At 37.6% G+C, this 26,014-nt stretch overlaps 1 long non-coding RNA gene across 4 annotated transcripts in view; it reads right to left on the bottom strand.

Moving 5' to 3' along the window:
• Positions 1-9,704: 9,704 nt before the first annotated feature.
• The window catches only part of LOC121514051, a 36,459-nt gene continuing 20,149 nt past the window's right edge, over positions 9,705-26,014 (bottom strand). For all 4 annotated transcript variants that reach the window (XR_005992256.1, XR_005992255.1, XR_005992253.1 and 1 more), the window contains one exon: positions 9,705-9,879. This is a non-coding gene — a long non-coding RNA (uncharacterized LOC121514051). The remainder of the gene's footprint in view (positions 9,880-26,014) is intronic.

Raw genomic sequence — 26,014 nt, 5'->3', positions numbered from 1 at the left:
GAACTTGACTGCCCTTTCCCAAAAGCTGTGTATGAGAGGTTTTCCAGATATCTGGCGTGCCAGGATACCAACACATCAGATATCAGCAAAAATCCAAAATAATGCATGCATAGTTTTTTAATGTTGTTTTTATTCCAAAAAATCAAAGTATATCACATGTGCTCAATTTGATATGTTCTGATAATAATAGTGGAAAAAGCAACAATAGCAAGCACATTTTAAATGTAGAAAATTGACACGTATAGTTATACAGGATTATAAAGAGAGCAAAAAGATCACTTCAATAAACACTCGTAGGGAAAAGGACACACTCAAACAAACCCCACCTTACTTATGTACGGTTTTACTTCTTCTTGTGCCAAGCAATAAGTACGTATAAGACACTTACAGGAGCAATATGGTGGCAATAAAATTTAATATTCAAGGGTCAAAAAGAAAGCAACAGTCATGCCCTTTTAGTTGAGGCAATATATCTATGAAAGCTCCACATTTTAACCTGAAGATTGTGATTTGGTCTTTTCCTAACCCTTTAAAATCTAAGGGATCGCCGGCGCTCCTATTTGCATATCCAATGACAATGCGAGACCTTGGAACAGTGTTTGTGTTTTTAAATTGTTATTGTGATTCGTACTGCTGCACTTTGAAATGTGATCTACCTCTAATTGTTATTTATTGTTTGTTCTAACATATTGTTTATTATTTGTCTCTTGAATATGTATGACCTGTGCTGCTGACCTCTTGGCCAGGTCACCCTTGTAAAAGAGATCTCGACCTCAATAAAACAATATATTTTAACCTCAGGTAGAATTGTAATCAAATGAGATAGAGCAGTAATTCTTTTTGCATAAAAAAACAGAGGAGTAACAATAACACATCACACATTCAATGTGTTCCAGAGTACTGCTTTCTTCTAGAAATATCCTTCCTTCTTTTGCAGAAATTTAGTATAAAGTGCACACATCAAAAACAATATAATATAATCTAGGCTATATGTGATGTTTTCTTGCAGGTTACAAGTTGCACTTATTGTTTCAACATGGTCTTCTGCAAACATATGCTCAAAAATATCTGCCACATTTAGAGATTTGATTGCACTACTGGAAATAATTTATTTTTTAAAAAAGTTGCTGTCTTTTTGCAAATTGAGCACAATTTCTTTTTATTTTCATTTTACCACAGGTCATACAGATGAGTGTATTTCAAAAAAGTTATAAACATACTCAAAATATATATATATATATTTTTTGTTGTTGTTTAAAATAATCTTGTGCAACTTTTTACAATCACAATTTTTAGGGATACGTCTGTGACATTTCTGTATTTAGGACATTTAAAAAAAATTGTTTTCACTTTTCTTGTGTTTCTTTTTTTTTTTTTTTGTACTTTTGAGCTATTTAAATTGTTATTATGGACTTATCACATAAATATCATTAAAATTTTGGTTCTAAGGGTTGTATTGATGTATAGCCAATTCAAATACTCAAAAAAATGGCACTACAGTAAAATGTAAAGATGTGCCCTGGCAGACTTGTTCTATGGTAGGTCATAAAAGGTTGACACAGCAGAGGATCCTCTTTGGAGTCTAGTATGATGCTGATTCATTGAGCCTGTGTTGGAGAGGGGGGTCAGAACTCCACTTAATTCAAATGTGTGTTTTTTTTACCAGCAGTTCCTGCAGAAAATAAAACACTTAACAGATTAACTCATGTTTAGTAACTCAAAGTCTCCAAATATCCACGATTCAGGGACCTGTGGGAATCTTCTGTGTAGTTATTGAGTTAGTTTTGAACACATAATTCAAAATCACTGCAATTATTGGATAGAGGCACAGCATGGGTTATGCACTTGTTTTTATTTGTTTTTCTTTTTTCTTTTAAATCTGGTCTGGCCCTCCTTCTTTTCTATATATTTTCTTAGTGTTTTCAGTATTAGTCATTTCATTGAATTACAGTCAGAGTCATTTTTTTGATATGCCCACTGAATCCTGAATGTGACAGATGAGCAACGTGCCAGTGGTGCTTCAGTAACTGTTTGGCCATGTATTCTTTTATCTTTGATCAGGAACCAGTAATGTCCCCTGGAATATACATCATATGGTTTCACTTTTACAGTCAGCACAGTTTGACTCTTTTTCTCAGTCACAGCCAAAACTTTTACAGCACCATGTTAAAGAATAAAACATGTAATACTAACAATAGCACCTGTCTTCTACTGAAACAGGCCCACAGCTCCATTATACCTCCCTCATCTGTTCTTAGATCTCCTGCTTAACTGAAATTTTTCTGAAAATCTACAGCCATTATCAACTGGTTCAGGATTTAAGACACAAACATGAGTTCCTTTACACTGAAGCAGGGAAGCTGACTGGTCCAAAATGTAATTGCGTGCTTAGGAATTGTTTATATTTACTATTTAAAAAAAAAATCCCCAAATTCGCCAGGCTTCTGATAATGCTGTGATATCCCTGGAGCATGAAACTGCCTCTCTTTCATGAAGAGTTGTTAGCCACTGGGAGAGATTAGCATTTTACTGCAGTGGATTGGTTGTCTGCACCGCATCAGTCCAGACAACTTTTCTCATCCATTAGTGTATTAGGAAAACAAGACACATTGGAGAGACAAAGATGCATGCGCTGGTGAGATAAGCGCACGCACAGGGCTTAGGAACACCTAACCTTCACAGTTGCAATAAACAATAACATGTGACTTAAGAGGATTTACATAAGATGAGAGGAGTAATCAGAGGGAGTGAAAAACCAATGAGGCAGCAATGGCATCTCCTCAAAAGTGTCTGTGTTGCTGAATGAGGAAAGTTGCCATTCTGCTGGATTTAGAGGAAGGCTGTTGTTATCATTTTATTTCCTCTACCAGCACTACAAACCAACACAGATGTCACTTTCTTTTCCGACTGCATTCACATACAGTGAGTGTTGACATGGTAAAGCTCTGGCATTAGAAGGGCATAAAAAAGTGACATAAGATCGTGCTCAGGAAGATTATCAGTGCTCTCTGCTTAGGCAGGAAGAGGCTTGTTTACTGTGTTTGTGCTAAACTTCAAACATCATTCTGCGGCTTCGGTAAATGTGGGTTAGAGATATGAAAAGGAAAAAGTAAGCTCATAAATGTGTCATTTTGTCATTGCTGTAGCTGTAATATTTCTCATTTGGTGGAGGAGAAAGCGAGTTTTTTAGTAAATGAAAGAACCTTATCTTATTAGATTTCGTTTGAATGTAATCTTGTTGGACTTGCTTGTCTTTTTGGTCAAAAGCATCTATTTTTTACCCTGTCTGTTCTTTAGTAACCTGTTTTTTTAAAAGCAACAATAAATATCTAAGGGGAGACAAGTGACACGCTGCATAAGGAGCTAAAAATGGAGCTACTTACAAGAATGCATAAACTGTGGTCTAATGTACATGCTTTTAACTTACTCCAACTCCTAACAAAATCAGTAACAGCATCCAAGCTCACTGAATTTAACCTGCTGGATCATTTTCTACACAGTCCTCCTGCACATGTTTATTGCATCAACCAGCAATAAACGGACCTAAAGATGATGGTGCTGTGCATCTGTTGAGTAAGCAAACAGGGAAGGTAACTGAGCACAGAGCACTCCCACCAAGCCCCAGCTTGTTCTCCTCACAAAGCATGGCATAAGGGCATAGAGGGAACAACACATCGATGAATAACTCCTCCTTTCAGTGATGTGATTTTAACCCCATAGAATTCCAAGAGTCCACCAGCAGATTTTTCTACAACTATTCAGTTATTTTCCAAATGTAAATATAACATGTCATATACCGGCAAAAAGCTCCAATTCTCAGGATTCTGGCCAGGTAAAGCATATCAGGATAAAATCACAAAGTAGTCAAAATTAATGCATTTGTCAGACAACAAACAAACAATAATAAAGTGGCACAACTCACCGTTAGAGGCTCTCCGGATCATATTCCATCACAAACAGTCCTGTTGCACCAGAGAGTCCCCAGTCAAAAATGTAGTCCTAAAACATAATTACACTCATAAAGATCCATGAACTGTTTTTTTATCTACTGTAATAATGTCTTTTTCCAGTCATTTATTAGCAATGTTAAATAGAAAAATGTCTGCCAACCTCGATCCGTTTTGGAGCCAGTTTGAAACACCTGGACTTTTCCCCACAAAGCAGGTGTAAAATCCTCATTTTGTCTTCTACTGTGATCACCTTTGACCCTGAACCCACTAAGGCTTCATGCTTTACTCCAGTAGAGTTTTCCAGCTGATACCTCCTAGCTACAGTCATGTACACCTGTGGTTCTCAACCAAGGGAGAGGGTCCTGAGACACTGCGATGTAGCACCGGATACCTTCCCAAAAACAAAAGAATATTTTTAATTATTTCAAATTGTATATTTGACACATTTTCATAAAATATATACTTAAAAGTAGTTAAATATGAAATGAAAATATGCTCATTTGGTTAGATCTATGCTGAAATCAAAGTAATGTTTGAAAAAATCCTTAGCATGTTAGCAGAATGTGGACAGCTGTGTTCAAGTATGCTTCATCTACCTTCAGGTACAGTGGGGGTCCGCAGTCTCTGGCGCCTTTATTATGGGGTCATGGTCTAAAAAAGTTTGAGAACCCCTATTTCACTATACAAATTCAAACAAGAAAAAAAAAACAACATTTATTGTTGTATTACTCAATACCAGTAGCAGCTACAGTGAGTCTGACATGGAAGAAACTTCAGAGTGTTACCTTTCTATAGACACCTTGAACTCCAGATAGTTAAAACACCACATTCAGTTTAATCTGGGTATACCTGGGCAGGAGCCTTGGACTCATTTCACCAGGAATTCTAAGTGGTTTTAAAGTTTCTGAGTTACAAGTTACTGTTTTACTTTTTTTGACTTTATACCTACACCAAACCTGGAAATCGCAGTGTGACAAATATGAGCACAAACTCCACAGATTGGGAATGTATCACTCTCTGAGTTCAGTTATCTAACTCTGTTCCTTGCATCATCATGCACTCTTGCTGTTCTTGAACACAACCTTCTGCTTATTAAAAATAGTCTGACCTTGTTAACAGCAGTTTCATTGTTATCCACCGTTATTTCCATTAATAATGTTTGCATAAGTGATGCTTTTATTGTCATTGATCCACATGATGAATCATACAATAACACGATTCTTGCAGTTGTTCTGGCTTTTGAATATTCAAGCACACAAACCAATATTTCAAAATTGCATTACCACTAATTGTCGCCCAGATGGCAGTGTTTCCCTCAGGTTGAAACTGAAATGTGACTCGCTGCTCTGACTGCTAAAACATCTATATAGAAGAAAAAGACATGCAATTATTAATGTGCAGTATGTTTGCAAAGACAAACAAATGTATTTCTAATTTGTAGTCGTTTTGTGGTAAAATGTAGTTGCATATGTTTCAAATATAAATACAGTGCAAATATTGGATAAGGGTAATTTTAGCATCTTTATAAAAAACCCACATATATTTTTGGCATATGTTACATTGTATGTAATATTACAAATAATTTGAACATTGAGTGGATGATGTGGCAAAGTGAATGAATTGATTCATCACTGTTAAATGTTACATTAACAGAATGATGTATGTAATAATAATTTTCAAACTAGAAAATAAATATCCACGTAATAAGTCTTCAAGTAAGACAAATGATGTTCGAATCCCTGACACTTGGCCTTTGAAGACACTGGGAAGTCTGCAGCTACTTCAAAACATTTGTCAGTCATTGTTGCAGCTCAAGCATCACAAGGCAGCTGTTAAGCAGACTCTAAAAATGTTAAGCTTCCAACAATGGGAGGCAGAAAATGTGAAGGGAAACAATTAAATTACGCCTTGCATGAAGTTTGCTTTTCATTTTGTGAGGCAAATTTAGAGCCATGGTTAATCATTATGCTGTTGAACACGATTTGCAAAAATATTCAAGAGCTTTATGTGCCTCAGTGCCCTTTCTGTATTGAAAAATAATGGGCCTCTATCCAATTAAAAACTGCATTAAATCTCTAAAGTATTACATGCACTTTACTGGTATCTCTCTGATTAGGCTTTTCTGCATGTGCAGATGCTGACAGCACACTGAGAAAGGCAGCTTCGACACACTGCTCCTTTTTAAAATCTAGTCGAGGTTCAGATTATTGTGGATACAGAGGGCTCATGCATGCATTTGCACAAAAAATGAAATATGATTTAATAAAGGAGAAAATATTTTACTGATGGAGATAAAATGTTTGCAATTAAAATCACATTATGCTGCTGTTACACTTTTAACTGTGTTAATGTCATATAGATATTTAACAAAAATACATATTTATATATTTAAAATATGGGGGTGATGGTGAATATTTCAGCATTTTAATATGTGATGGGTAGAAAATAACATGAAGAGACTTTTGTATTCATTACAGCCCTTATGTTTGGATTCTAGCATTGATAGGCAGTGATTCATTGTTCTGCTACGGAGGCACCAGTCCAACGTGTGAATGGATGATTTATGTGACCATCTGCTATGTTTTGATCATAATTTGATTATCTCTTTTTGTGTGATGACTTTCCATGTCAAGACCCATTTTGTTACACGAATGCAAAGACGCGCGCGCGCGCGCGCAAACACACTGTATACGTACACATCCTCACGTACGCCCACACACATGCGCACCCAAACTTTGGAATAATTGAGCTGCCTCTCGATCACTGTCTCAAGCCCACAGTCCACACTCATTCTTTTAAAACTTACCAAATTATGATTACAAGTAACAAGCAGGATAGTTCCGCAACCGACTCACTCCCTCTATCTATTTGTGTTAATTAAAAGATTTGCAACTACATGTGTCTGCAGATAATCAAAATGTCTTCTGCAGCAGCACTCCCAGATGCATCGGCACTCCAGAGCTCATTTGCTTTCTGCGATCTCATGTTTGTTTAGAATTAATCAATCTACTCACAATTGAGTTAATTAATTAGTGTTTTAATGCTACTCTTTATAATTGCAGTCAGATGAGTCTGCAGACAAAGCAATCACATTAATGCAAATACAACAGATAATTGTTATCCAAACTTCCTTTGCTGTAGAGGAGAGCTCGCTGTGTACTGTAGCGCGGCCCAGGTCGCCATGGAAACCGCTAGATGGCACCGTTGAGCAGAGATTTCCCCTCTGCTGTCCTCTTGTCACTTTCTGGATATTGTTCAATTAACTGTCCTATACTGTCCTCATCGGGGGTGGCGTACATATGCATTAAGGGGGAGATGACACGAGGTTCCTGTGATACCCTCGCGTGCAGATGAGCGTCTATAAAGTGTTGCAGCGATGAAATAAAAGGTCACTGTCTCCAACAAGTGCAACATACAGTACATGCTGTTAAAAAATGCTATTTGCATGTATCTAGTGTAAATCAAAGGGAACATTTTCGCTGCGTCTCTTTGCTCCCCTGATAATGTGTAATTTGGTTTTTCACAAGAGGTATCAGCAGCTTGACCTTAGGTTTCTTTCACTAAATGTCAGGGACTGTGTTCTTTTCAGGAACATTTTCCACAAAGGTTGTCTAGTGTTTAAAGCCTCTTTTACCCATCCTTGTTACATCTGTGTAAGTTGTGTTTTTTTTTTTACACACTGATCACTTCATGCAGGCATGAATGTATGCTCTTCAGCTTATTTTTAGGACTTCATTTAATTTTTTTTGTGCATAGTTACTCCTGAAAAGTTTCCATCTGTAAAACTGTATTCAAAGCTCCTCACCCTTATTATCATCACCGTCATTAACCACAGCTCCTTTTGGATTGCATGTAGAGTTCATTTTTGTTTACCCAGTTCCTGGTGTTTTTCAGGAATATGCTTGTATCATTCGACAGCCTCTCAGCGAGAGCCATTATTCCCTCATCTCTTTAGTTTATCTCCTCTGATGATCTGCTCAGATAGATATGACAGCTGAATAAATATGCAAACGTAGTGTGCAGCTCCATACTTCACCACAGAATTTCTATTATGCTCTCAGATTTAGAGACGAACAGTATATTGAGATAACAATGGGGACTCTGTGGGGATTTGGATGAATGAGGAGTTTTCTTCTCTATCATCTTCTGATAAACTACAGATATCAGTCGAAAAAATCAAGACACTTCTCACTCATTCGTTTAGACTAATTAAAAATCTCTTTTCACAAATCCTCTGTTCAAAAGAGATCCGCAGAATAAAATGGGATTCATGAAATCATACTGTCATTAATTAACTTACTATGCAGTGTCACGTCTTTTAGTCTTCACCAGCGCTGCCATGTCCTTCAAAATCTGCTCTTTTAGTTTTTTGACATTGTTGTGATTCTTATGCATAAGTTACATCCTTAAAAAATTATAATAAATCACCTGTAAGCTTTCAAGAAAATTTAAAGAATGTTGGATACTTTAAAATAAGTCAAATTAATAAAAGAAAATCAAATTGGTGCTAAAAATGCTCTTTAACTTTAAAACATGTATGTGCAGCTTCTTATTAAAGCAAAATTTAACATAAAAAATAAGAATTTTAGTCCACTTTTGTTCTAAATACACCCAATCCAGACAGACATTTGTCATAAAAGTACAACAAGGAGTTACAAAAACATACTGACATATAAAACATCTTTGGAATCACAGCACCGATTGCTCTGGACTTGTGGGCATATGTTGCCTTTTTATAGCATGCTGGTGACTATCTCAGCTTTAATACTTTGGGCTTTCGCCTGGCCCCCAGCTCCCAGCATGCTTTGAAACATGTAAGACTCCTTTCAATCAGTTTTTGAGCATGGCATCGATATTGGCTACATTTGCGGCAGAGGAGGCGCTTTGGCAGCTCTGTTTGAAAAGAAATGCCATGGGAGGGGTCGGCTTGACCCAGCTTTAATGCAAAACTGAAAAGGAGAATAAACAAAAAAAGAAAAAAAATGCTACTATATTTAACCAAATCTGCAGCTTACTCGGAAACACATGATAATGATATCCTCTTAACACTCCTTGCTGCAGAATTACAGCCCTCACGGCAGCAGGGGCCAAGATTCAAGACTAAAGAGAAGACACAGTTATTACAGCACAATCATTTTGTTGTGACTCTTTCTGGCCCCTTTCACCTTATTCGGTCAAAAGAGCAACACTACAAAATGAGCAATTAATGAGGCACTGCTATGACTTTTCTTTCAAAAAGGTTGTGGCAACCTCAGATCCTAAAAAGCCCTTGTTAACGTGATCATTTAGTCTTTTGAAGGATTTGTTTCTGCACCACTTATACTGTGTTACTGAAGCACGGTTACAACTAAAAGACATGCTTTCTCATAGTTAATAGAGCAGCCATTACACTGCTCCCCCATGACAGACAGTAACTTTTCTCCCTGAGTGCCCACATGCAGCCGCTCCTTCCTTGGAATATTCTCTAAAAATAGATACATCTTCCTTGACGGGTTTCTTGTTGTTTTTGCTAAATCTTAATTAGCGATTAGTTAGAATAATTCTCAAATTGCTTCTTTTTTCCTCTGTGGAGGATGGTCTGTTATTTTAATTAAGCAGAGGTCAGAATTATTAACACAGCAGGAGTGTGTTGAGTTAGCTGCGGAAATCAGCAACAACTCCACAGATTGGGCAACGTAATACACCGTGCACTTTCCCTCCCTCCTAATTATTACAAACTGTGAAAAAGGAAGGAGAGGAGTCCTGGGTGGGGAAGGGAGACTTTTATTTTATGTTGAGCTGCTCATTGATTCCTCTCTGATTGCTTTAAAGTGATGCTGTCTTCCCCTTACCCCCCCTCTTTCCATCCTGGTCTGGTTTGATGATGATCCTGTTCAAACCAGACTCCTGATGCGAGCTGGGATGCAGAACAGGAAGAAAAGTTAAAGGCCTGGGAAGAGAGAGGGAAATAAGTGTTAAAAAAGGAGAGGAAGAATGAAAGTGGACTCTGTTTGCAGGAAGAGACGGGATAATTAAAGGAGAAGAATCAAGAGTGTACCATGCTGCTCACGCAGAAGATAGCTGATCAGACTATAAATCAAAATGTCTGTATATCTCAGTTCAGATCTTTTGACAGTATATTGCTTGTTTTCCCCACACAACATGGCAGCTGGCTCCACATCAAGTGGATAGATGTACAGTACATAAAGATTCCGCCTTCTGGATGAAGATATTCAAAAAGCAGTCCTTTTCATCCAACACTTTGTCCATGAAAAATCTTAAAAATCTTTGCTTTATCCTGGATTTTAGAACCAGCAAGGATGCACTAAGGATAGAATTGTGATTTATAGTTCTCAGAGCATTGATTCAGTTAAACAAAGACAGGGGTACAAATTTCAGCATCACACATTCATTCTTCACTTTATTTGTTGGAAATCTGCAAGGAAAGATTGCAAAGTGTTGTACTGTCTGTCTTTGGCCAAAAGGCAATTACTGCCAGGAGGCTTTTTGACTCCTTCTGATTATGTGATGCCTTTCAAAAAATTACACAGATTTCAAATCACATGCTGAGCATACCTCGGCTTCTGTTGGAAGCCTCAGAAGAAAATCCTGACATTCATGCACACCACCCTGAAGCCCCGTATCTACTAAGGGCTTTATTTGGTTGTGGGGACGACAACAAGCAAATATGAGGGGGTGCTGCCTCCAGTCCCTGGTCAGTACTGTTGAAAAAAAATTAAATAGATAAGCGTTTTGTGTTGTCTCCTTTTAAAATGCATTTTCATAACAAACTGATAGTTTCAGCAGAGAGATGGTGAGCCCACCAGCCTCTAGAACAAATCTGGTTGTGTTTGTTATTGATGTTGGTCTCTGTGTCTTATGTGCTCTAAATAATGTTTGATGGGTTATAACTGATTTTTAGGGTTTCACTTTATACATACAATTTCTTCTCAAAAATTACACCAATATGTGTCTGTAGTGCAGGAGCTCCATATGAATCCATATTTACTGCACTGACACTGATAGAGAAATGTGTTAAAAAAGAAATCCATGTAATGTGACTGATTGTGCAACATTCTATCTAAGGTAAACACCATGAGGTGTATTTTATAAATAATATGTACAGTAGTCAGTTTGACGGTGATGTTTGTGACAGGAATTACTCAGAGGATGTTGATGAAGTAACTTAAGCAAAGATTTTTAAATTAAACCTTAAAGAATATTTATTGTATGTTGTTGCTATAACATATCTGAACATTACTGTGACATATTTGTACTCATTTTTTCTAGAATGGTAAAAAAATTACAAGAGGTGGGGATCCTGTAAGTCATTCAACACTGACAGCCTGCTATAATATTATGTTAAATGAATAAATGACAGAAATATCAAAAATAATGTCAGATGGAGGAGGAAAGCCTGAAAGGTTCTGCTCCATGTTTGGTTCAACATAAAAAAGCGTAAGTTACTTAATTCAGCTGATTGTTGAAAAAATTAAATGTCCAAATCAGGGCTGTGAAAAGGTTAAAATGATCTCAGAATATCTGTAGTTAATTGTGATTAATCGCACCCTTTGTTTGTATCACATTTTAAAATTCCACTTTGCATTTAATTATTATTATTTGGGGTAATTTTGCCTTTATTTGATAGGACAGCTCAAGAGAGAGAGGAAATGTGGGGAGAGAGGATTGGGCAAAGACATGCACCAAACTGGGAATTGATCCTGCAACCAGTGCCACAGAACCACAGACACTAGTCAAGGCTGCCTGCTCCTACTGAGCCACACCAGCGCCCCACTAGTTTGCATTTAAAACGGTTTCAGTGTTATTTTGGATTTTTCTACTGTCTTAAACTAACTGCAGCTGACTTCCTGTTTGGATACAGTGCTGCTTTTATAGGGAGATGGCAGATTTTAACTTGACCTTAAAGGAACTTCTTATGGCTATTTAAGAAAATAAGGTAACAGTGAAAAGGCAAATGTTTGATAGTATGAGTCAAATGACTCTGACATGTCAACTGAGCTGTGTGCTCATTTTTTTTAAAGTGAAATGAGACATTAAGTAGCAGGGGTGGACATATTTAACATCACTGTGGCTGCAGGGAGACATTGACGTGGCTTGACTTTAAAGTCGGAGACTTTATGCGATTAAAAAATAATTGTGCGCTAATTGTGAACCTCAGGTAATCATGATTAAGGTGATTAAGCTTGATAGGCCTAATACAAATACAATATTATTGTGCCTTTATTAGGGCTGTCAAGATTAATCAAAATAATCATGATTAATCAAGGTCAATAATTGTTGCATGAATATGTTATAAGTGTGTTTAATTGCATGCTTTATTGTACCTTTCAACACACTTTAGTTAAGGCGTGTCAGCTCCACCACCAAGTCTTCATGCCATTTCACTTTAAAAACTCACAGACAGCTCAGTGGACAAGTCAGAAGTCATGTGACCTTTTAAATGGTCTTTTCTTTCATTTTCAATCCATAGCAAGTTCTTTTTTCCATGATTAAGTCCTTGTTTATATCTTTGTTCTACCTCTAAATGGTCTGTAACAAGGAGTCAATTACCCTTAGGTTAAGACAGTAGAAAATCCAAAATGACACCAAAACAGTATAAAATGCAAGATGGAGTGTTAAAAGGCAATAAAGAGGGTGCAATTAATAGCAATTAACTACAGAAATTCTGAGATCAATCATGATGTAATGTAATCTTTTGATATCCCTTGTTTTTATCAAAACCAAAAGCTATGTGGTTATAAATACACACATATCTCATAGCCTAACCCAGTCTTTTCCAAACTTCGGTATTCTGCAGCCCAGTCCGAGACCTAAAATCTACTGAGGCCCATCAAAACCCTTGTGCAACCAGAACATGAGACACAAATATTTCCCTTTTTATCAGAAATTTTTTTCATAAAAAGCGAAATAATCGGCTTTCAGAGACATTCTTATTAATCAGAAAGTGTTTGTGGGGTCACAGAGTGCAGTAAATGAGCCACTGCCATGAATATTGTTTTTATCAGGCAAAATCACTTTTCTTTTTAAATATTAATCTCTATAAACATACTCCAAGCCCCAGGAAACTCTTCCCAAGTGGCATCAATGTCTCTGAAGACTGATAAATGCTAAATATTTGGGAAGGAATGACATGGTGGAATTGTTAATGAGTCACCAGTAAATCCAGCACCAGTTAAACCATGACATCCATGGAATGCATCAGACATAGAAACTTCTGACTGTGTGTTGTTACTTCTAAGTCTTAAAATAAAAACATGTAATCAAGTATCTTATGTTCATTTTTTATTTCTACAATCATTTTTGTCAAAAGATTAAAACTTTTAATCACAATTAATCTCAGAAATTCTGTAGTAAATCAGGGTTAATCACACCCTGTTCATCGCAAATTTAAAATTCCACTTACTGCATTCAGAACTGTTTTTGTGTTGCTTTTGATTTTTCTGTGTGTTAAACTAAGGGTTATTGGCTTCCTGTTTGGACACAGACCTACTTAAACTTCACCACACTAAAAGGAGGTTGTCATGGATGTTAAAGGAAATAATGGGACAGTAAAAAGGTAAATATTTGTCAGCACAAGGTTCAGATTGCTTTGACTTTTCAACTGAGCTGTCCGAGTTTCTTTCTAAAGTGAAATGAGACATTAAGGAGCAGTGGACTTATTTTATATCACTGTGGATGAAGAGAGACGGTGAACACGGCCCAACCAAAGTGTATTGAAAGAGACAATAAAGCATGAGAATAATCACAATTAAAAATAATTATTATACTAAATATGGACCTGGATCAGTCACAATTAGGGCTGAACAATTTAAGAAAATAATCTAATTGAGATTTTTTTTACCCAATATTGCAATTGTGATTTGATATGCTATTATTCCTTAAGTTCCTCAGCTTATCTGTTTTCCAAAAGATAACCAACACAATATTAGACTTAACAAGGGCTGAACAATTTTGAAAAAAGAAATAGTTGTGATGATTTTTACTTAAGGCCAACTGGATATGAAGTGTTGAATTGCCATTCTCATATGTAATAAGAAAAAGTATAAAAATGACACTTGAATGATTGCATAATTATGTAATTCATAACAGTTCTGCTGCTGCTGCAAAAAGTTTTAAACTGGTATTCTGACATAAATTTCAGGTTAAAAAAACATTGCACCTTCTGCGATTTGAAAATTGCAGCAGACCATATTGCGATTTAAACTAATTTTTGATTAATTTCCCAGCCCCAGTCACAATTTACTTGATTAATCATGACAGCCATAATTATATGGTTTGCATTTAACACTGCAAGAACTAAAATCTTAGCAGGTGATTTGTCAGATTTTAAGTCAAAAATATCTTGTAACACTTGCTTAATCCACATTCACCTGATGTGACATAATAAAATCTGATTTCAAGATACAAAAACGCAAATAAACAAGGTCCGAACTTCTTGTTTTAGGAAGAAAAAGCAAGTTAGATGGTTGAATGTCTCAAAACAAGGTATGCCAACAAATTTAGACAGGACATCTCATTTAAGACACTTTTTACTTATCTTTTAACTTTTTACAAGCAATTCAAGCCTTAGCTTTTTAATAGTGAAATGAGACTTTAAGGAGCAGTGATGGACTTATTTTACATCACTGTGCCTGCATGGAGATGCTTCTGTGGCCTAACCTAAGTGTGTTGACAGAGACAATAAAGCATGAGATTAATCACGATTAAAACAATTAGTGCACTAATTGTGGACCTTGATTTATCATGATTAACTCGATTAATCTTGAAGGCCCTAACTTTACATTTTTGTAAATGGCCCACCTATAGTACCTCACAGTTTGGGGAGCACCGGCCTAACCCTCTTTTTTCATTTACATAAATGGTTAAGTAAATACTTCTGTTCAATAAAGTTGTTGCTTTGTCTAAAGCAGGGGTTCACAAACTTTTCAGCCAGCACCCCCCAAAAATAAGGGTGCCAGAGACTGAGGACCCCGACTCCACTAGAGGGTGATTGAAGCAGAGTTGAACACAGCAGGGCAATTCAAGAACAGTCATGCATGTGCAGACTCAGATTTTAAGGATTTTTTAGGAACATTACTTTGATTAGAATGTAAATCTCACCATGTTACCATATTTTTATTTTACTTTTAATTCATTTTATGCATATATTTTTCAAATAAGGGTAAAATATAGCATTTGAAATCATTTAAGAATATTCTTTATATTTTGCATCTGGCAACACCCTCTCAGTGTCTTGTGGCCCCCAAGGGGGTCCCACACCCCCTGTTGAGAACCACTGGATTCATGCCAGACCTTTAATACTCAGTACGTCTGGTTGTATAAGAACCACTAACAGTAATATACTTATTGAACAAATGATAACTTATTAAAATCATTAAGTCTACATAAGAGAATTAAAAATGTATTTTATCCTAATTCTGACTTTTTTTTTTTTTTTTTTGGTTATTTCTTATGGAAAGAAATCTCCAGATAAATGGGTGCAAGGCCATTCAGCAAGAAAAAAAAAAAAAGGTTGGTTCTTGTCATCCAGCCCTATAGGACCTCATGACTTTAGGATTAATATTCAGAACTTAAAGCTACCATAAAGAAACAGTCCACTGAAATCCTCTTAAAATTCAATAGAATTTGAAGACATATTTATAAAGTATAAATCAAAACCTAAGTGCCTGATAGAATCTTTTAATTCAACCCTCATTGCTTGCATTTGCCAGTTTTATAAAGCATTAATATACTTTTCAAATGTGTGCAGCATCTCAAAACATGAAAAATTACCCCATAAAAGTCTAATTTTGCTCCAATTTAAACATGTAAGATGGTCTTTATCTTCTGGATAAAATGGCTGCTTAAGCTGGATTTTTTTTTCGCATGGCCTCAGCAGCATTCAGATGGCACCAGCGTTAGTCAGGGGCCTCCACACTGACTGACACTCTGCGGATGATAGTGAAATCTAGCAGGTGCATTTGGCTTGCATACCTCTGATCAGTACACCACTGTGCTTGTCTTCTTAGCTTTCTCTGTAATAAGCTCCTTCAAAGATCAGTATGTACACCCCCAACCCCCCTTCCTCCAGATAAGATCTGGAATATGTAGTTCTCTCCTTCCCTTTATTCCCAACTCTTTTCGTTTTCTTAAGAAAATGTCAGTTTAATCATATCTTAATGCTTTGATAATGGGGTTCTTTTACACGGGCGAAGAACAGTCACTTCAGTGTCTTAAAAGCCCAGGATGTGGAGGGAAGGAGAGAATGTCTCTAAATTAAATTTGCTCTGGCCCTGCCTCAGCACTGTGAATGTGCATTTGTGTGTGTGTGTGTGAGCAGCGGTGGAAATTGAGGCTCTCTTTCACCCCACTTGACAATCACACAAAACATGTAATTGTTTAATGTGCACAAGTGGAGACTATTAATATTTAAATGTCAACTTGCTTGATTTAAGTAAGTGTGAAAGTTTAAACAGAGACTTAACAGGAATGTCAGTGTAGGCCAGAAACCTGCCACTTTATTTGTATGTAGTGAGCCTTATCTTTATTGCTCTACTTCACTATTTCCCATAATGAGGTGCAGAGAAAAGGCAGTCTTCATATGAGACTTTTTTCCACTAGTTCTCTCTCTGTGTTTTAGGTATGAATTATTTCACAACAAATTGCCAGAAGGAAGTAGCAAAACACGAGTGAACAAGTAAATTATTTGTAAAGTGTCACTGCATGCTAACAGAGAGGGAGGAACGCGATGGTCCCCAATGGAAATGCGTGTGCAATTGTGCAGGTGTGAAGCCAGCTGCTGGGCTGCTGAACGCCCCCCCACTTCCCCTGTCACTCACAGTGATAGACAGGTAAGGCAGCGACAAGCACACACTCCCTTTAATACAAGTGCACAACTGTTAAGGTGTGTGTTTCTCAAAAGCCGTGAGGGAACTGTGCGCTGAACTTATGCAGCTCCGAGTGTCGGGGAAAAAGGAAAAAAGTTATTCTTGTAAGGTAAAGGCTCTGCTTCTCAAACAAACCCTGAAATTGGTTTGCATTGTGGAGGGAGAAAACTTGTAGCGGCACCACCTACTTTTACTCAGTTCGACAGTGCAAGATGGAAAGACCAGAGGGCATATTTCAACGGCCCGATGGCTCTTCCATGTTGCTGTCAGTCCTCTTTGGGACCAAGATACTGCCGGCTGCAGCATTGTCTTGACCTACTTGTGACTCGTTATTGCGCTGAATTAGAAGGATGGCTGACAAAAACAGTTCAACAAAGGGAGGGTAAAAACAGCTTAAGAACAAATAGCCATATCTGGTGGAGTTTTGAGTTTTAATCAGTGAAGCAGAAGCCAGTGGAGAGCAGGGGAGTCTGCGCGCAAAAACATTATCTGTGTCTCAAGATGGATCCTTGACTAATCCTGCTGTCTGAGCTCAACGCTCCCAAGATGCTCCGAGAGGAGGAATTCTGGAGGAAAGGAGGTGGTGAGGGAAGGCGACCATAGATTGAAGCACAACAACAAAAAATCCAGTTTAGTCTTCCCACAGGCCAGTTTCAGATCGGGGACAGCATTTTGGCCCTAATTGCACTCTCTCCATCAGCAGCAAGCCGAGCCGAGACTGCTCGCCGCTCTAGATCCCCATTAGCATCACACTCATTTTGGCCAAGTATTTGAGACTCCAGTGTTACCATTCCACACAAAAGCATCATCAAACTGCTAGGAAGACATTTGCCTTTGATCTTTTAATTAGTTAGTTTGCATTGGGTGGTACAGTAAGCAACGGATTTGTTATTTATTTGCTGAAACACTGGCTGCCACATTATTGTGTGGCTTCACGCAGGCTGCTGTCCTCTTTGATTCAGGCTAATGGAGTCCCACCAAGCTACATAATATGTGCTGTATGAAAAGCCTGTAATTCCAAATCATCTTAAAGGAGCGATGTGTACAGCAAGAAAGAATGTCTGCACACAGACACAAAGACAGGATTGAGGGAAAGAATAGAGTACGCAAAAAGTCCACATGATTTTGCCTGGACATGACACCAGTTTGTTCATAGCATGCTTTTACTTGTAGTCACAGTAGCTGATTAAAGGGGAGCCTCTTTATATTGATCTGTTGCACAAAGCTCTTAAAGAAAAAACTATAGCTAAAAAAGGAAATACAAATATTTTAAATTTATAGCAGCGTTGCATTACTATGATTTTGTTAGGCTTGCATTTATGGCAAGACCCTTGTAACGGTTAATTTCGCTGCTGTTTTTCCCAATCCACTTCTAACATGGGTGTTAATGTGAAAAAGGATTACTGAAACCTTTAACTTCTGTTAAAATTCACTTACTGATATTGTCATTTTTATCACCTGAATTTCCTTCTACCAACTACTAATAAAAATGCCATCGTAAGTTAGATCAGTGGTTCCCAACCTGGGGTCAGGGCACCCCTGAGAGGGCGCCAAAGATCTTAGAGGGGGCCCTGTCTGCTCTGATGCTGTCAAAATTAGAATTTGAATTTATTTTAATAAAAACACAATAAGAAACATAATGTACGGCAGTGTATGTGAGCCACCCTAAAAGATTTTAAAAATTACAAGGATGTGTTAATTTTTTAGAAAATTGTCACAATTTTTGAGATCATAAAGGTTTACATTTACTAGAAAGTTGAAAAAGTTGCATATTTATGAGAAAAAAACATTATATTCTGTGTTAAAAAAGTAATAAACTTAAACAAAATCCCTCCAAAAGTTCAAGTTTTTAAAGTTAAAAATTTACAAAAGTAAATTTACCATTTAAAATTGAGAATTTTAGTTTATTGTTGTAAATAACAGATCCTTTATATTGTTTACATTTTTTTAAAGTTGCACTATAAATGTAATATTTGATAGTTTATACAGAGATCTTTTAGCAATAACATGTGTTTGAATGCTGATTATGTTCAGATTTTGTCAATAAAAAAATTTAAAATGTATGTTTTTTCAAGTGGGTTATGGGGGGTCGGGGCTTAGCTTCTTTCTGATACGAGTAGAGGGGGCCCCAAGGAAAAAGGTTGGGAACCACTCAGTTAGATGACTTAATTTGTTCCTGATACTTTGACTACCTGGGACTCTGAGAGAAAATGGCCTCTTAGTTTTGTGACTCTGTCATTGAATGCTGAAACTGATGGTACCAGTGGACCTAGCTGGTAACATGAATAGGAGCACCCCATGCCCCACCTGGATCAGTACTTTGTTTTCACGCAAACCCATGCTCGTGATCTCTCTTGCTCAAAACTTTCAAATGAAGTTTCTCTGCTCTCTCTTTCAGCCTGCTGACTCTCCATCCATAGAAGTTCTTTTTCTGTGTACTCTGGTTCATACATCTGGGTTGAAATCGCTCATATTATCTTTGTTTTAGCTTGGTGTGTGTTATTTTCCCTGTAGAAGCCTGCAGACCCACACAGCTGATCAGAGGATAACAGCATGGTGGAAGGAGACGAAATAGAGAAAGCATTAATTAGTGCCTGTCGCAGAGGAGTTTTACTGTACAGGTGAGCCAACAAATTTTCTTGGCCCATTTCAACGTAAAACTGGTTAAACTTTGCAGAAAGAACGTTCCCATCTATAGTCACTATGCTGCAGATCTCTCTGAGCTCGTAATAACCACAGGACCAACTTTCACAGAAACCACTGGAGGCTAATGCCACTGCTATAGCCAAACACCTCATGCAGCCCAACTTCAAAAATCCCGTAATATCCCTTTAAAGATAAATGGATGGTAAATGGACTTGAGCTTGTATGGCGTTTTCAACTCAAAGCACTTTTACACTGCAGGTCACAACTTCATTTTGGGGTTTTTTAATGTTTTAAGGGGGATTGTCTTTGAAGACAGACCTGCTTTTATTTTGAAGGAAAAAAGGGCCTTCGGGTTGTTGGGATCCTGATGCAGCAAGACCATTTTTCTTGGAACATTAGAGTCTGCAATGGTAAATAAGACACATTTAAACTGTTTTTCTGGCTGCTGGTGTGACAGATGCATAGATTGTGATTGCTGGGTTGGTTGGATCTACATAGAATCACAAAAATTATGCATGAGCAATATTCATAACAGCAATTGTGCAGTAATGGTCATAAACATTAATGTTTACTGTCAGCATTTGCAAATTATGAACTGAATTATTGGATAAACTGTTATCAAAATGAACGTCTTTGGAAACGGATTAACGGCGAACGGAGTTTTGATTAAGTGAGCTCTCTGGTTGTACCAAATGTTGAAACTGTGGTTACAGTATTTCACTAATACCATTTAAAAGTGCTCTTATTTTCAAGTGTGGGGAAAGATATGTGTCATAAGGAGTGAAAGGAGAGTCCAGTGATGTTGTGGACAGCGGTTAAGCTTTTGCAGACTGCTGCTGCTTAACAGGACTCTGTCACTGGCACTCTGTAAAACTGTCAGGGTTACCATTGAGATGAATCTAAAACTGGCCACAGGGTTATTTTTAGACATGGCTGCAGGATAAAAAGTTTCTGAGCCCCATAAGTAGGTCAGCTCAAGTGGTGTTCAGATTGCTGTTATATACAATTACTGAAGAGTAGCATCTCTGGTCGGGAGCAACTTTTAATCCATACTCCAGTGAATGAGCGAGTCAACTTCTCCCCCACCAACTTTTTAAAGATCTTTCCTAATCCACAGACAGTTTGTTCTACAAGTTGGTTTTGTCCCTGTACTTTATCATAAAAAGCTGAGTGCAGTTTCTGGGTCTCTCCTGTCAACTGGAGGCAGATTTTAAGCAGCAGGTTTGAATAATGTTAGAGCAGGTTTCCCTTATTGTAACCCTCGTTGTCTTTACAGTGATGTTAGTGCTAATGCAGAGCATGCATTACAGAGTCCAAGCATGTTTGTTATCCTTTTGTTTTTGAATTTAACAACCAGACATGTGAGGGTGACAGCCAGATGGTTAATTTAAATTACAACCAAAATATGCCAGGCTTTCCTTAAAGGTGTCTGTGTTTTTTTGTTCTCGGTCGGCCCTTGGTCATAGCAGAAATATCTCTGAGCTTTTATCTCAGTTGTTGAAATCGTGCATCTATCTGGAGGTTCAAGGGTAGATTTCCATTTAGCTCTGGTATACCATATAATGAGCATGGTCAAATAAACCTAGTCACATATCACAACTGTGTGTTCAATTGTGTTAATTGAAAAACAGGAGGAAAGCTAGTGACAGTGCTGCAGTGAAAATGATGAGGGACTGTAACAGTTGTGCGGCCTCCATTCCAACTTTGACAGGTAAACAATCTAATTGATTTTCCATGCTGTCTTGCTGGACTGTTCAATGCCATATTTCCAGTTTAAACTCAGACCATTCTCAGTGTTTGCAGAACAGACAAGCCCGTCATCTGTAGCACTGAAAACATGTCAAGTTAGAACGAGTAATTTGTGGTGATGAATGACAAGTGCAGGCTCCTGTTCAGTAGTCTGAGCGCTCATTAGAAAACACATTTTCAGATGTCACCAGGCTTCTGTGTTTTTCTACTTTTTGGGTAGAATAAACAAATATTGCTTGAATACTGCAATGTCACAGAAATGAGCAGAAGGAACTTAAACCTCAATTGACATGTCTCACGCAGCCGACTTTTTTGAACGTTGACAGCCATCTGTGTGGATTCCTTTCACTCTCCACTAATGAGCTGTGGGTTGAGGAGACCCAATCTACACAGGCCTGTCCCTGGGGCCCTGTGCAGCTGCCGGGCATACACACTTATTCATGTAACTGCGCGCACATACACACACGCAAACCCCTCACCCACAAACACATGCAGCTACTAGCATCCCTCCGTGTATGAAGACACACTTTGGCTGGCTTAGATCTGAAGTCACACAACTTCACATAGAGTATGTATCATTTTCTTGCACCACAAACATTCCTGCGTGCCAACTAAAGAATGTAAAAGTGCCAGCACTAGAATAGAAAACAAGGACCCAAACAAATGTGAGTTCTGCATATAATACCATGATAGGAGCATATACAGTGCTGTGAAAAAGTATTTGCCCCCTTCATGGTAGCTTTTTTGTCATGTTTGTCACACTTAAATGTTCAGATTTAAGCAAATTCCAGCTTTAGACAAAACAATCCATGCATATAAAATCCATGAATTTACTGTGATCAACCACATTTTTTGGAAAGCTGAGTTCTATTTCACTTACCACACACAGGTGTGATTACTACTAGACCTGTTGAATCAAAAATCCCTTAAACAGAAGCTGTCATACAAAGTGAAGTACGCTAAAAGATCTCAAAAGGCATCACATCCTGGCACCATCTAAAGAAATTCAAGAACAGATGAGAAACAGTCATGTAGATCTATCAGTTTGGAAAGAGTTATTAAACCATCTCTACGGCTTTGGGACTCCAGCGAACCACAGGGAGAAACCATTATCCACAAATGGAGAAAACTTGGAACAGTGGTGAACCTTCACAGGACTGGCCAGCCTGCTAAAATTAACCCAAGAGTGCATCAATAACTCATCCAGTAGGTCACAAAAGAACCCAGAACAACATCTAATAGGGGTGGGATTTGATATGATTTTACTGAAATCAATGCCATTATCCATTCTTCTTATCAATTCAATTTTTTATCAGTTTCCTTATCCATTCCTTCCTGTGAATTTTATTTTGGAAAAAGTGAACTATATAGGTTTTCACTGTTAACAACTTAAATTCTATTGAGTCTCTTTCTCAGAACAAAATGTATGCCACCTTCAGTGGGAGTCGCTGACAAGCGCACTTCAATTGCTGTCTATAATAAACAGTTTTAACAGTGTTAACTTTTTGAGTTATGTTGCTAACAAACAAACAAACAAACTAACAAACACTCCCGATCACATAACTTCCTTGGCGGAGGTAAAAAGAGAGTGGGCAAAAATGGCATCCACGGAAGAGTCCCAAGGCCAAAACCACAAAGAACACAAAGACTCATCTCACATTTGCCAAAACACGTCTTGGTGATCCCCAAGACTTTTGGGAAATATTCTTTGAACCGACAAGACCAAAGTTGAGCGTTTTGGAAGGTGTGCGTCCCTATTCAGTGAAAAACTAACACAGTTTTCTTTAAAAAGAACGTTGTACCAACAGTCAAACATGGTGATGGTAGTGTGATGGTCTGGAGCTGCTTAGCTGCTTCAGGAAGTGGACCACTTGTCGTACCTGACAGACCATGAATTCTGCTCTCTAACCACAAAATCCATGAGAAAGCCATGAGAAAGACTTGCCAGTTATTGCAAATGCTTGTTTGCAGTTGTTGCCGCCAAGAGTGGTGCAACCATTTATTAGGCTTAGGTGGCAATGAGCTAAATGCGCACATTCAGCATTTGGCATAAGGCGTCTCCCTTTTAGCATGTTCGGTTGCCATCATGATAAAGAGTAAACACAATCAACAACTGAAACAAACAAACAAAAAAACTGACGAATAAATGCAGTACGACGGTTTAAATTCTGTTTTAGCTTAGCATGTATCGCTGGTCTGAAGTTGTAAAGCGGCCTTATTTTCCACCAGAGAAACACTACCCCCTGCTGTGCATAGAGCCTACTACTTTTCACATAGGACCTGGAAGGTTTGGATGGTTCTATCCCCTAATAAATGAAATCATCATTAAAAGACATATTTTTGCAATTATCTTTTCCTAATACAGAAATTTGTTTGATGATCTGAAGTATTGGGTGGAACAAATGCATGCAAAAAATAAAGGGGCAAATACTTCTTCACAGCACTGTTTATGACAAAGCTCTAAATGCATACCTTCTGTCTAATTGCATCTTGGTACACGTTTATAGGCATATGCTTTCAAATGTCTGAGCAGAAATGTTTGTATTGAGAGAGACGAGAGCCAGGCAAACAATCTGAGACACTAAAACTGTAGAAATGGAAACACAATAATGGTTTAGTAAGCCAAAGTTAGCATGGCTACTTGTGCTTTTGCTTCCTCTCATTCCTGTACCTGTGAATGTTGTGACAATATGTGTTAATCTATTTGATCCTATCGTGCACAAAAACAGATGAGCTGGAATGCAACTGATACAGAGTGTGAATAGGAAATGACAGGAAGAGCTAATCAATGTCCTCCAGGACTGGCAACTGCCTCGCCTTTGTTTCTTTTTGTAAATACAAGCCTCTTTAACATCACAATATAAGCCATTATCTCCCCCCTGGCAAGGTAAATTTGGGGGGTGCTGCACAAAAACATACATTTTCCCTCAGCTTGGAGCTGATCAGTCGGGTGAGATCTAAAGTCATGCAAATGTTACGGCAGAAAAATACTGGCAAAACTCATTCTAATTATTCCATATCAGCACATTTGCATGGAATGGATTTTTTTTTAAAGAAGGGAAGAGTTTATGATCAGTGAAGCCTGGGCACAGGGGCTGTTTAGGAATTCACAGCATTTTGATCTAATCACAAAATCAAAATATTCATGAAACACAATGATATCTCCCTGAAGCAGGCGGCTAGCCATTAATTTTCAAATTCAGGTAATTTATTAGCACTTATCAGAGACTGAAAAAGCCTTGCTCTGTGTTTGTAAAGTGGGTGAGAGGGAGAGAGGAGTTCGGGAAAAACTGATTCCAGATGATTTATAACAGTGTGCTGGGTACATTTTCAACCAGGTATTCAATTAGAATGTATGTCCAATTTTCTATTCAAGATCTACAGTTAAAAACTCTATTAAAGCACCATTTTCCTCTGCATACATATCTATTATCAGCATCCGACGCAAATTTGATAGCTCTGGCTTTGTCATGCTCCCTTTATGTCATTGGTCTCTTTCTCTCATTAACTGAAGGAGGTTTGACCGCATGCACAAGGCGCTGCTTGCATATATTTTTCTTGCCTGTGCACACCTGCCTTAAGGATTCATCCCTACTAACACAGCATCATCATCAAAACACGTATTTCACAAAAATAGAACTCCAGCAATGTCCATTGTGCTTGTCACCGAAGTAATACATGTACAGTATGCTAACTGCTAATTATAAAGGAGGCAGATTAACCTATGAAATTATTCATATTTTAGGATAATAAGAAATTCAAAATGCAGATGCAACACAAATTAAATCATTTAAACTATGTGTAGAGACTGTAGGATAAGAAAACTGCAACAATTACACCGCTCAAATCTTAACGAGTACATTTGACTAATTTCTAATCACATGACATTTCCACATTTCCAAGATTTTTTTTTTTTTTAAATTCCACTGGTTGCCACGGTTTTCACCAGAGAAACATGCAAAATGCAAAAAATTCAAGATGGCGGCGCCCATGGAGGGGACCCTCCCCATGTATGAGTAGATTGCTTATTCTGAGTTAATATAAAAATAAAACACATTTTTTCAGGTGGATAAACACTAATTAGGATAGACCTACCTATAGACATCATGTTTCATTTAACCAAGTTTGTTTGTTTTACTAAATGCTATTAGGCTAAATATTACACACTGCATCTTTAACTAGGGGTAACTGACTTCCTGTTCAGATACAGAGCTATTTTCATTGGAAGATCAAAGATTTGAACATAAACTTGACCACAGAAAGCACAAACTTGTTATGGATTGAAAATTAAACAAGAGGAAACAATTAAAAAGGACTTCAACTTGTCAAACGAGCTGTCTGTAAATTTTTACATGTAAATTGAGACATTTAGGAGCAGTGGTGGACTTATTTTATGTCACTGTGGCTGCAGGGAGATGCCTAACCAAAGGTGTACTGAAAGGGACAATAAAGCATGCATTTAAGCAAGATTAAAAAATCATGAGGCAACTAAAAAAACTAGGCACAGCCAGAGGCAGTGCAAAAATAAAACTCAGAAAAAATATGTCTTAACAGGACACAAGGGTTAAGAATTGATTGCCTACCGTTGCCAAATGATAAAGTCCGCCACTGTGAATGAACTATGAAACATAACGTTTATCATTAAAAAATGTTAACACCAATCAGCTGTAGGGTTACAGCTACATCACAGTTACCCTCACCTTTGTTTTGACAAATGATGTTTCACAGACCCTTACATAAGCCATTGTAGTGGAAGCAAGCAAATACACAAGCAACTATAAAGCAGTGGTACCACAAATCCTT

Source organism: Cheilinus undulatus, linkage group 8 (genome assembly GCF_018320785.1).
Source record: "Cheilinus undulatus linkage group 8, ASM1832078v1, whole genome shotgun sequence".
Taxonomy (NCBI): domain Eukaryota; kingdom Metazoa; phylum Chordata; class Actinopteri; order Labriformes; family Labridae; genus Cheilinus; species Cheilinus undulatus.
Note: the sequence above shows the minus strand (reverse complement) of the source record. Positions and strands in the feature narration are given on the sequence as shown.